A 9,925-nucleotide genomic window follows, 5' to 3' on the forward strand; every position below is an offset into this window, starting at 1 on the left:
GGGATGTGTCTTTGACTCACTACTCATCATTACTCAACATCTCAGACATTGTGGGGGCTCCCATGTTAACTTGATTATTTTTTTTTCCCTTGGTGGAGACAGAATCGACTTTTGGCTTGTAGAAGCTACAACTCCGATTGCTATGGGCGTAAAATGTCTTAGAAGGTCGGTAAGTTGCTCTGTCTCTGACTTAACAACTTTATTCTGGTTTCAAAAACTTAAAGCTACATTCTCCAAATGCTTTCCAGGCATGTGCGTGGTGTGCTGTAAGTGCTCGTGTGTGGCCCCAGGTGTCTTCTTCCTCGACTGCTTCATGTCTGAGACAGGGGCTCTCACTGAAACTGGAGCTCATTGACTCACCCAGGCTGGCCGGCCAGCGGACTTCAAGCTTTTACTTCCTTTCCAGTTCTGGGGATACACATGCCCTGTTTTTATATAAGTTCTGGGGATTAAACTCAGGTCCCCATGCTTGCACAACACATGCTTTACTGATCCGAACAATCTCTGTAGCCAAGGTTTTTTTTTTTTTTTTAAAAACTGGGGTAGCCTGTGTAGCTCAGGCTATCCTTCATCCTTCTGTCTCAGTCTCCCAGTGCTGGGATCATGGGTTCGCACCACCACGCCCAGCTCAAATACTTTAAAAAAATTGTGTGTGTGTGTGTGTGTTCGCGCGCGTGTGCGCGCGCGTGAGTGCACATGTGTGTTCGGTTGCTTGCGAAGGGTGTTGGATCCCCTGTAGCTGGAGTTACAGGAGGTTGCGAATTGCTTCGTAAGGGTACTCATTGGGAATCGAACTCGAGTCCTGTGGAAGAGCAAGCCATCACGGTACAGAAGGCAGAGTAGGAGCGCGAGGCAGTTTGTCACGCTGCATCCACTCTCAGGAAGTGGAGCCCATCTGCCTAAAAGCTTCTAGACCCATCTCCAGGGGCCCACTTCCTCACCTCCTAAAGGTTCCACAACTGCCCAAGCTGCACCACCTGCTGGGAGCTGAGGGTTCAAACACGTGAGCCTGTGGGGACATTTCACAAGTCACATGAGTTCTCTGGGACTTTTGACGGCTCAGGCTGAGGATGTTAAGAAATAGTCACACTGCCTTAGGGACAGGGCCCTGACTCACATTAGCATAGGCATATGGGATTTGCTTGAGGCCAGCGTGAGCTCTGCCTTGGCAGATGGGAACAGGCAGGGAACCTTCTCTGCCGCAGGGAATATCAAAGTCAGATCAGGTGCGTGAACTCTCCTCACTGGATATTTCTATGTATTAATCTGTTGGGGGAAGAGCTGTCCACAAGCTGGCCAACATTCAGGATACAGGGAGCAGGCTTGGTTGTAGCAGAAAGCTAGAACGTTTGGGGTAAAGGGACCCACATCCTATGTGGCTTTGCCTTTCGGATCCAGCCAGTGGGTCCGGTGACATTTGCAAGCATGGGACCTGTGGTGAGCTCAAGGCCCTGCCTAGAATCCGATGGTGAGGGTCTTGGGTAGGGGTAGCTCAGAAGTAGAACCCTTATTATGGGTTCAACCTCCAGTACCATTAAAAAAAAAAAAAAAGCAAACTGAGCTGTGGTCACCCACGCCTTTAATCCCAGCATTCAGTGGGCAGAGGTAGATGCATAACTGTGAGTTTGAGGCTAGCCTGATCTGATCTATGGAGTGAGTTCCAGGATGGCCAGGACTACACAGAGAAAGAAAGAAAGAAAGAAAGAAAGAAAGAAAGAAAGAAAGAAAGAAAGAAAGAAAGAAAGAGAGAGAAAGAGAGAAATATGGAAATGAATAAATAAAAATGAATTCTAAACAAAAGTAATTTTTTGCAGTGCGCATTTTAATTAAATTAAAAGTTTGAGAAAAATTAAACGGAGTCCTAAAGTTCTCAGTTTCATTGATCAGGGACTGCCAAGAGTCTCAGGCTCCAATAGATGTTAAACATGTCCAATTTAACCAGGACCAGACCCTATAAGAGCCAGAGCCACAATGAAGCCCCAGCAGTCTGGAAGAGGAACTGGACTTGGGCTCATGGCTGCTGCCCTCAGCCAGTTGCTTCTGTGGCTTCTTGGGAGTTAATGTGACACTGGAGATCTGCCAGGATCCCTGAGCTCCACCTCCATCTGCCCGGTAGGTCAGCTGGGTTTGGCCTGGATCCAGAAAGCAGGCGACACACTTCCCCGATTCGTAGTTGGACCGGGGCACCGTAGCCAGGGTCCCACACTCTTCGGCGGGCTGCATGGACTGAGCCAATTCGGTGTGGAAGATCTCCTGGCTGTGGCGGTGTGGCTAATCCACCTTCGCAGCTCCAGTAGTCAGTCTGGAGTCCTTCTGGAAGCAGCTCTAAGGAACAAGCCAAGAACTCAGGTGAGAGAGCCCAAGAGCTGTGGGGACTCAGGAATAACGGGCTGTTTCGAAAGACAGAAACTGTGTTTCTAGAGTTCCAGGGAAGCCCACAGTTGTTCCCTGGTAGTGAAGGTGGGAAATGGTCCAGGGATGTACTTCTCACTAACTTCTTGATCTTCAGGACTCAAGAACCAATACGACCTCCTTTGGGAAGCCTTCCCAACTCAAAAGATATCTATCTACCTGTTCATTCTGCTCTCAAAGCACGTTGTACTCCCTGTGTGTTACTTTGTTCCTTATATTGTAAATCTTTGGACCAGTAGCAAAAATTCCAAGTCTATATATACCTTTAGCTCTAGGTTTTAGAATCTTTTGTTGGGAAATCACCCTCTGGGATCCAGACACCCTTACATAACTGACCCCAGTAGTGTTTGGGGTGACTGTTAGTGACATGGGGCAAAAGGCTAAGCCCTTTTCTTATTTGGTAAGGTAAACGGCTATTCACATGGGTCTATTAGCTCTCTCTGTCTTTGTCTCTGTCTCTGTCTCTCCCTGTCTCTCTCTGTCTCTCTCTCTGAAAGACCTGTCCATCAATGGTAAAACAATACAGAACCAATATGGGTTATAGGTTAAAAACTGGACTTTGTAAGCCTCTCTGCTCTAATCTGTAGGTGTTGCATGCTTGTGAATGGTCTCTTGGCTAGTGTTATGGAATGCTGTCCTTTGAGCTGATCTTGAAATCAGAGCATATGTTGTTATGCATACAGGACCCTCACAAGATCGAGCCTGTTGACATTCCCTCATAGAAGGCTGTTTCTCTTGCTGTGATAAACGCCATGACCAAAAGAAACTTAGAGAGAAAAGGGTTTATTTCAGCTTACAGCTGTAGTTGATCATGACGGGAAGTGAATGCAGGAACTCAGGGCAGGAACCTGGAAGCAGGAGCTGATGCAGAGGCTGTGTGTGTGTGTGTGTGTGTGTGTGTGTGTGTGTGTGCTACTTACTGGTTTGATCCCCATGGCAGCGAGCTGGGCCTTTCCAAACCAATCATCAATCAAGCAAAGTCATCAATCAAGCAAAGATTTGCCCACAGGCCGACTTAATGGGACCATTTTCTCAGCTGAAGTTACCTTATTTAAAAAAAAAAATGATGAAAACTAACCAAGGCAGCAAAGGTGGTAGGAGTGAGTCATGAGACTCTCCCCTGAGATTCCAGCCAACTCTCTCTCCTGCCTCCCCACACCAGCTACAGGTAACTGTCCCAGTTGCGTGCCCTTGGGGCATCCTCGGTCTACAGGTGGTAAAAGATGAACTGAAGTGGGGAGTCTGTGCGGCCTGGAGAATCCATCATACATGCTAATGGTGCTGCTGTTTGCGGGTCACCTCTTGCCCTCCTGTAGGTAGCCCTAATACATTCACCAGTTCTCCAAGACAAACGTGGGTGGAAGGAATCCTCTTGTCTGGCAGCAGCACCCTCTCTAGTGTGAATAGAGCTTTGTTCTTGTCAGGCCTGATCTTGTGAGGGTCACATACTGAGATCCTCACGGTTGCTTTGATTTCAAGTTGGAAACACAACACCCAGCCAGGTCTCCCAATTGGATCCTGTTTTCTCAATTTTTTTTTTTTTTGTATATACATGTATATGTATGTTTGTGTGTATGTGTGTGCATGCATGTGCCACCCCTCATGTTTTAATTTAGTGTGTGCTATGTATGTGACAAATGCTTGAAGCAGTTGTCTTCTTCCACCGTGTGGGTCTCGGGGAAGGGATACAGGTAATCAGTTGGTACCTTTACCAGTTAAGATGTCTCACTAGCCCCTCCCCCCAACCTTGTTTTTTTTTTGTTTGTTTGTTTTTTGTTGGAGATGTAGTTTCTCAGTGAGCAGGAAATCACTAACTAGGCTAGGGGGCTGGTCCGTGAGCTTCAGGGATGCTCCTGTGTCCTCCTCCTCAATCCTAGGATTACCTGCGCAAACCAGAATGCCTGGGTTTTTTACATAGGTTCTGGGAATTGAACTCGGACCTTTGTGTTTGCAAGGCCAGTGCTTTATCACGTGAGCTGTTTCTCCAGCTCCTGTTTTCTTACTCTCCCATTCCACCTGCATGTCTTCTTTCTTGTGTTGGGGTTATTTTCTTACTTGAAGCATTCCAACCTTCGTTGATGTTAGTGTTTTTATTCATTTTACTGCTGCTTGGGACCAGGGACACTTGGAGCCTACAAGTCAGAGAAGTAAGGGGTCCTCTATGTTGGGTGTCAGGTTCTGTTTCTTCCTGTTTTCCAAGCTCATCTCCAACTATATTAAACAACAAATCAGGCACCTCACTGTGCAAGTGTTCATCTCCTGCCCACAGATCGCAATGATCCACAGAGAAGATTCATGGTTTCCTGCTGGCATCATTTCTGGACGTTATTATGCTAGGCGAGTGTCTGTCTCTTGCTTGACTTTGGCTGTCATATTACAAAACCCTCCTATCGCGCCGTCCTTAATGTCTACATTTCCATTATCCTGGATGCAGCAATTAGGGGGTGAAGGTGAGTGGGAAGATGTTCACCCACGTCCATCGTGGTGTGTGTGTGTGTGTGTGTGTGTGTGTGTGTGTGTGTGTGTGCGTGTGTGTAGGCAAGAGACCTTGGGTCATTGGATCATTCCTAAGGTAAAATCCACTTTTTTCTTTGAGACAGGATCTCTCACCAGCCTGGGGCTCATCAAGTAGACTAGGCTGGCTGGGCAGGGAGCCTCAGAGATCCTCCTGTCTCTGCCTTGCAGGCTCTGGGCATACAAATGCACACTACCACACTCAGCTTTCTAAATGTAACTTCTAGGGACTGAACTTGGGTCTTCAGGCTTGTGCTCTGGGTCTTTTAACCCTCTGAGTCATCTTGCTTGCCCTATGAGAAACAATGTAAAGGACGAAAGGTTTCGGCTCATGGTATAGAAGGGTTCATTTCATGATGGGTTGGCTTCGTTGCCCTTAGGCTGTGGTAAGGTAGAGAGCATCAGGGTAGGGATCAGTCAGGGGAATGAAGCTGCTCATTTCATGATGTCCTGGACATGAGAGAGTGAGAAAAGTATACATTTCAAAACCACGTGCCCCAATGACTCACTTCCTCTAAAGAGGTGAGAATCCTCATAGTCTAACCACTTTCAGGAGCCCCACCTCTGTTTCAGGGACAGTTGTAATTTCATTTTGTTGCTGTGACACACAAACATGACCAAAAGCTACTTGGGGGGGGGTATTTCACCTTATACCTCCAGCTCACAGTCAAGGAAGCCAAGGCAGGAATCTGAATGCAAGAACTATGGAGCCTCACAAGCTCATGCTTTGATAGCTTTTTTTTTTTTTTATACAGTTCTGGGCTACCTGCCTAGGGATGGTGCTGCCCACAGTGGACTGGACCACCCTACATCTATTAACAATGAAGACAATCCCCCCACAGACATGCCTACAGGCTGGTCTGATCCCTCAGTCATTTCATCTTAGAAGACTGTAGGCTGTATCAAGTTGGCAACTAGAGCTAACTATGAGGGGACCAAGCCTTCAGTACATAAATTCTGGGAGGACATATTGAATATAGAACCCATAACATCACATTTCCAGTGTCCCATTCCCATTCTCTTAAGTATTCACCTTTACATAAGCTAAGTGGGTATGGGTGGCTACATCTGGGCAGGGTGGTTAATATGACCTATCTTGATCCTTTGCAGTTTAGATTCAGCAATTTTAATTCTTTCTGACTTTTCTTTTTCCCGTTTGGTTCCCTCTCCTATACATTATGCAGATATTCCTCACTCTCTGCTGAGTTAGATTCTTGGAGTTTTTTGAGTCCCTGGGAGAAATGACACTTGGCTAATTTACAATTTGAATATAAACCTTTGAACACTTGGTCTTTATATGGTGCTGTCTTCGGAGCTTGTAGAATATTTGGGATATATGTTCTAGCTGGTAGATATAAGCTATTTGAAATGGACTTTGAAAGTCATAACCCAGCTCTGCTTCAAAATTTACCAGAACGTGAACAAGCTAGGAGCTCCTATTGCCATGGTCCCAATGGTAACACCATGCCTTCCCCTCTAGGATGAGCCAAATATATCCTTCCTTCCTTAAGTTGTTTCTGATAAGTATTTTGTTACTAAGATCATAAAAAATAACCAGTATGTCCATGGGTGGTCCTTACCTTCTGAGAAGCTGCTGATTTTCCAAGCCTGGTGTTATAGAATGGTCTCTTTCCTCCAGGTGTAACATGATGGCATCTTGGAGTAGAGATTAATTTGGCTCAGTAGCCCTGGCAACTAGAGCAGAACAAGACAGTGATAGCCAGGTCTATGGTAATGGAAATGGAGCTGATGGTAATCCCTAGTAGGTGGAGGAGAGTCATAGAACCCTCACCTGGGATTCTGGTCACTCCTTCTTCCTGCCCACCAGAAGCTGCAAAGAATCCTGGGAGATGCTAGACTATACAGGAAGTAGAAATTTAACTGAGAGAGGACTCCAGGTTGCAGTATCCACGAGGTCACCATTCTTGCTGGGGTGGGAATTTGCAGTGAGTGATACAGTTGTTTGGGGCACCTATTGCTTCTTACATGTAAGTAATCCCTTACATGTCTCTGTAAGTTCAGTCAGCTCACTCAGTAACGTTTGATGAGTTGGACTTTGGTGCCTTACTGGGAGTGATTAGTTATTTGTCCATGGCTTCCCAGGAAAGATAGTGTGAGAAGGCAAATAAGGCTCTAGTCTCAGCCTCCAAGACAACCTGTGTAGGTCTTCAGCACAATACGACATGGCTTCTGTCTCCTTTGGCTCTCTAGGCTGGGTTTTTTAGTAGTGTCTCAGTGGGTCACAGTCACCAGAACTATGGTTATGGTCGTCATAGTAGCAGAGAAAAATAGGCAATATAGAGTGGATATTTTCTTGTTGGCAATTAAAAAAATGTGTGTGTGTGTGTGTGTGTGTGTGTGTGTGTGTGTGTGTGTGTGTGTAGATCAGGAAAGAGTGGCAGGTGTCTACTTCTGTTACTGTCCACTTATTCCTTTGGGGAAATGTCTCTCTGAATGTGGGGCAGGTGTTTTTCTCCTAGGCTGGGTAACCATAAGCCCCAGTGATCCTTCTATCTCTATCCCACTCAGAGTGAGGAATGTTTGTAGTCTAGCTTGTTATGTGGGTACTGGGATTTGAACTGTAGACCTCAGGCTTGCTCAACAGGCACCCTTAGCTGCTGAACCATCTCTGCAGTCCCCTCTTACTATTAATGAATAGAGATGAATTTTTAAGACATTGGTGAGTCTTGGGCTATTACAGTTCTGGGTTTGCCTCTCTGTGCTTTTTAATTTTCTATGACTTGTATGTATAGTCATATGGACATGGACATGGCTTATGGCCAGTGACAATAGAAATCAAGGTCAACCCTTGAGTAAACAAATAGATGGGCTGGTACACCTTATAACACACAGGGGCCTATTAGTTATTTTTCTCACTGCAGTGACCAGGTACCTGACAGAAGCTGCTTAAGGGAGGAGGGTTTACTGAGGCTCACAGTTCAAGAGGATGCAGTCAATCATGGTGGGGGAAGGCATGGCAGCTAGAGCTTGAGCGAGCTGGTCACACTGTATCCATAGTCCTCCAGAAGCTGAGAGAGATGGATGCTGGTGCTCAGCTCACTGTCTCTTTTTCATTCAGTCTAGGACCCCAGCTAGGGAATGGTGCCACCCATATCCAGGATAGGTTTCCTCACCTCATCTCTTTCTCCAATCTCATAGTCGATCATTTTGTGGCTCTGTCTTCATGATGGGTTTTCTGCATATGGATCCAGGATAGTGAGGTTGTGGACATGCGTCAGATGTCAGAGAAGCTCTCTCAGAGCCTTGGTGTGTGTACATCCCACTGGCTCCCTGACAGATGTGGTTCCTTCAATAATAATGGCAGTGGCATTATTGTTGGCTTTGGCATCTTCTTAGGCTTAGATAAAAATACATCAAGCCTTGGAACATCAAAAGATGACCTTGCCGGGTGACAGCAACCAGATTTAGGGAAAGGACAACTGCCGTTCATATGTTATCCAGAGCTCTGTGCTGGCTGGATTTCCAATCAGAGAGGCAGGCTGCACACCCAGCTGTGTTGGGGCCAAAGGTTACTAGATGGGGTGAAGTGGTGTATCAAGCCATTTATCCTTTCAGGAATCCATTTGGGAGTACCTCCTGGCCTCTCTGGGACTTTTGCATTACCCAGAAAGCATCATGGCAGCCCAGCTCCTATGTAATCACCTCCCTGTGTCTGGGAACTTCTGTTGCAAGGTATTATTATCTCCTGAGCCATACAGTCTCCAGCATCAGGACATCAACTGTAAGTGTCTCACCAGGAGTGAGTTTGGGGACTCTTGACAGACTTTCTGAGGAGGGGTGTGGGGAGGGTCACTGGACCCTTACCTGAGATCCAGCCATTCCTTTCAGCCATTTGTATGCAGTGGCTGAAACTTTTCTTAATTGCTTGTTGGGGAGTGGTCCTGGGAAAAGCTACAGTATATGGGCTGAGAAAGACTGGAGGGGGATTTACTATGTTGTCCACTATGTTGTGGAGAAGCCATCATTGATGCTGGGTGAAGACTTTCTGGTGTGGCTACTTTGGGGGGTCACCAAGTTCCTATCAGTAACTCCACATTCACCCATGCTTTTTATGTAAACCCAATAAGCTCAGTGGCTCCCCAAGGGGGTGATTGTGTCTTGGTTTGTCTTTGGAGCCTGCTGAGGAAGGTTCACATCTCCACCAGGGAGGGGATTTTTAACGACAGTTTCTCAGGCTCAGAGTTCTTATCCCGTGGGGACCAACTTTATGAATGGCATCTTTATCCTTTATGGCCACAGTTCATGCTTTAGGGATGTCACTGCCTTCTATGGGTTGCCGTTTCCCACCAGCCCAGGGAATCTGGTGAAGGGGAGGAGGAAGTAGAATGTGTAACTGGACAGAGGCTGGGAGATGGTTGGAGAGGCAAAACAGTATGTTATTTCTGCTACTTGCAAATCGTTTGGAACCTTGGACTTAAGAATCAGGATGCCGAATCCAGATCCACAGGGCTTCCGGGAGGAAAAGCTCTCTGCCTCAACCCAAGGAAAGTGGTAACTCTCTGTGGAGACATCTTTCAAAACCACCTTCACAGATCACTGTAGTCATGATGGGTTATCACAGTAAGACACAGGAGCTGCCTAGGTGTGGTGACACACACCTGAAACCCAGCACTTAGGAACGGAGCTAAGAAAGTTACTCCAAATTTCCTTAGTGCAGCGTTCTGCGACCTGGTAGCTAGCTCCCTATTACAGGGCTATAGAGTGTGCACATACTTTGACCGCTTCACGGGGGTGAGATTTACAAACTTCTCATTTATGCCAGAGAGTAAGCTTTCTTAGCTTGTTAATAAAGAAGCAGATGGACTGCTTTTTGGGGGTAGGGGTGGGAGCAGGGAGAGGTGTATCTGTATCTATCCCAGGCTGACCTTGAATTCACTTTTCTCCTGGTTTAGCTTTCTGAATGCATGGATTACAGTGTAAACCTTCATACTTGGGCATCGGTTCATGTTAATCAAAATTTGCTGGGGCCAGTGAGAGG

General features: G+C 46.5%; 1 protein-coding gene and 1 long non-coding RNA gene across 5 annotated transcripts in view; one reads left to right on the top strand and one right to left on the bottom strand.

The window, feature by feature from the left end:
- Positions 1 to 2,118: 2,118 nt before the first annotated feature.
- Caln1 (calneuron 1) overlaps positions 2,119 to 9,925 on the top strand; it is a 476,922-nt gene continuing 469,115 nt past the window's right edge. Inside the window, exons 1-2 of one of the 3 annotated variants that reach the window (XM_006504369.3) lie at positions 2,119 to 2,349; positions 8,503 to 8,668. The gene's annotated coding sequence lies outside the window, so the exon portion shown is untranslated. The remainder of the gene's footprint in view (positions 2,350 to 8,502; positions 8,669 to 9,925) is intronic. The other 2 variants (XM_006504367.3, NM_181045.1) reach the window with 2 other exon arrangements.
- Positions 8,002 to 9,925, bottom strand: part of Gm40336 — a 3,215-nt gene continuing 1,291 nt past the window's right edge. For both annotated transcript variants that reach the window (XR_003956002.1, XR_003956001.1), the window contains exon 3: positions 8,002 to 8,233. This is a non-coding gene — a long non-coding RNA (predicted gene, 40336). The remainder of the gene's footprint in view (positions 8,234 to 9,925) is intronic.

The sequence above is a fragment of the Mus musculus genome, chromosome 5 (genome assembly GCF_000001635.26).
Source record: "Mus musculus strain C57BL/6J chromosome 5, GRCm38.p6 C57BL/6J".
Taxonomy (NCBI): domain Eukaryota; kingdom Metazoa; phylum Chordata; class Mammalia; order Rodentia; family Muridae; genus Mus; species Mus musculus.